Source organism: Portunus trituberculatus, chromosome 26 (genome assembly GCF_017591435.1).
Source record: "Portunus trituberculatus isolate SZX2019 chromosome 26, ASM1759143v1, whole genome shotgun sequence".
NCBI classification, from domain to species: domain Eukaryota; kingdom Metazoa; phylum Arthropoda; class Malacostraca; order Decapoda; family Portunidae; genus Portunus; species Portunus trituberculatus.
In genome coordinates this window covers 3,810,206-3,811,207 of record NC_059280.1, presented here as the reverse complement: position 1 = coordinate 3,811,207, position 1,002 = coordinate 3,810,206, and positions in this window count along the sequence as shown.

Sequence of the window (1,002 nt, the reverse complement as noted above, 5' to 3'; positions counted from 1 at the left end):
CCATTCAAATTTGTGTTCCATTCAAATTTGTGTTCCATTAAATATTGTGTTCCATTCAATTTTGTGTTCCATTAAAATTTTGTGTTCCATTAAAATTTTGTGTTCCATTCAAATTTGTGTTCCATTCAATTTTGTGTTCCATTCAATTTTGTGTTCCATTCAAATTTGTGTTCCATTCAAATTTGTGTTCCATTCAATTTTGTGTTCCATTCAATTTTGTGTTCCATTCAATATTGTGTTCCATTCAAATTTGTGTTCCATTCAATTTTGTGTTCCATTCAATTTTGTGTTCCATTCAAATTTGTGTTCCATTCAAATTTGTGTTCCATTCAATTTTGTGTTCCATTCAATTTTGTGTTCCATTCAAATTTGTGTTCCATTCAATTTTGTGTTCCATTCAATTTTGTGTTCCATTCAAATTTGTGTTCCATTCAAATTTGTGTTCCATTCAATTTTGTGTTCCATTAAATTTTGTGTTCCATTCAAATTTGTGTTCCATTAAATTTTGTGTTCCATTCAATTTTGTGTTCCATTCAAATTTGTGTTCCATTCAATTTTGTGTTCCATTAAATTTTGTGTTCCATTCAAATTTGTGTTCCATTAAATTTTGTGTTCCATTCAAATTTGTGTTCCATTCAATTTTGTGTTCCATTCAATTTTGTGTTCCATTCAATTTGTGTTCCATATTTTGAGTCTTTTGTTAAATTTTCCAGTTTTTTTTTCAGGTTAAATAAATTTGTGTTTCAAAATTGTGGCTTTAAAATTTTGAGTGTTTCAAAAATTTACGTGTTTCAGTAATTATCGTGTATCAAAATTCTTCGTTCCGGTCTGAAAAATTTCCCTCTTAAAATTCTTCGTTCATGTTCCAAATATTTTCATGTGTCAATAAATTTTTCCTGGTTAAAAAAAAAAAAAAAAAATTAGGTTCAAAATTCCCTTAAAAAATTTTCGATTATGTTCAAAATTACTTTTATTTATTTATTTTTTTTTTTTTATCAATGT